Here is a 1,699-nt window from a genome sequence, read left to right on the forward strand (position 1 = left end):
AGTGCATTGAGCTGTATAGTAACCCTGGAGAGCGGATGGGGTCGAATCGGATTGGGGGTAGAGTGTAACCTTCGAATCTCGCCAATGTTCCCCTCGTTAGGCTTAGGAGATGGTCTTAGCATTGGAGTCTACGAGGAAGCTCGCAAGCTTTAAAAAATATTTAAAAATAACCCATTTGCTTTCTTGTTATCAAATGACCGGTTTTTAACCACATCACGTTGTCGGTCTGCTGAATATATACATCATTAAACAAAACAATTCTTTACTTTTATTTAGTAAAAGAATAAAAATTTGGCTCCTTTTCGGCAACCATTATTGCCAAGACTCGGGCTGACGTGAGATGACGTAGAAGGAGAGGGAGGAAACTTCCATCGCTCGGAGCGCTCGGAGATATGTTTTTCTTTTCCTTCGTTTTTTGTTTGTTTCGCTTAATAAGAGAAATAATTAACAGATAATTTGTTAATTAAAATTTTAATTGTATAATTAAAAATTTTAGTATTTTTCATCGAGAATGTAGGATTATTTAACACAGTAACACAGTACTTTTTAAACAAATGCAGATTTATTTCAATTTATTAACCATTTACCTTCTGTAAAAACAGTTACACGAGTCGTAATTTTTGCGAAAATGAACGTATCGGTGACTTTGCGAGATAAAAAATTTAGTGAATTGTATGTGAATAGAACAGAAAGTTTAAATATTTCGCGTGACTTAAATTTTCGCGATAATGATGAGCTAGCGAAAATTAAAGTAAAACGAAAACAAGGGTTTTCACATTCACAATATTGTTTTTGAATGTTTATCTCTTTTCTGCAGGGAAGTTTTAGGTTTTCTTTCTCAAATATTCAGCAGATATTTTGTAAGTATTGTGTTGTCTTCATAATATTTATTAAAAAAAATTTTTTTTTCAAAAACATTAAAAAAAAAAAACCCCTCTTAATTTGGCTTTTAGCTATAATTATGAGGTAGATACTAATTTTTGAATCACAGATTTTTTTTTTTTTTTTTTGATCGTTAGAAAAGAATTTATTGAAGAAAAGAACTTATCAATTTTCCTTTTACACAATTCCCAGTTTTTTTTACAGATTTGTGACGTATCGCATTATATTTTCATCTTTTTGAGAACTATTTCTTTTGCAATATAAAGAAATAGTTGGAAAAAAAAATATGTCTAAATTCCCAACTTTATTATTAATTATTTTAAATCGTTTATTCATTTATTCTTCGTTGATAGAAAAAAGTACAAATTATGTATTAATATCCTCTTGGTTTAATCATTATGAAAATGTTTCTAAGTAATACCGTGTATTTTTATACAATTATGGTGAAATTATATAAGGTTAAACAGTTTATAGGTATAAAATTCCAAAAAAAAAAAAAAGAAAAGATTTTGCGACCACATTGGAAGAAATTAATATTGACTTTCTCTTTGAACACTCCGTAATGTGAACACCCCCGATATTCTGAACACATTTTGAGGGCGAATCCATATAGTAAGATATCCTGCTGTTGCTTTTGCGGCGACAATGTTTTATCCAATCCCCCTTTATGGTGCACCGCCCCCCCCCCCCCAATCAGAATATTTTTGTTCCATTCCATAAGTGTCCAGGTTAGAAATAATTTACTGTACAATATTTCTGCTCTTTAAAGAAGATTTATTGGCTTAAGGGCTTTTTGAAAACATTATTAAAAAACCCA

This window comes from Uloborus diversus, chromosome 2, assembly GCF_026930045.1.
Source record: "Uloborus diversus isolate 005 chromosome 2, Udiv.v.3.1, whole genome shotgun sequence".
NCBI classification, from domain to species: domain Eukaryota; kingdom Metazoa; phylum Arthropoda; class Arachnida; order Araneae; family Uloboridae; genus Uloborus; species Uloborus diversus.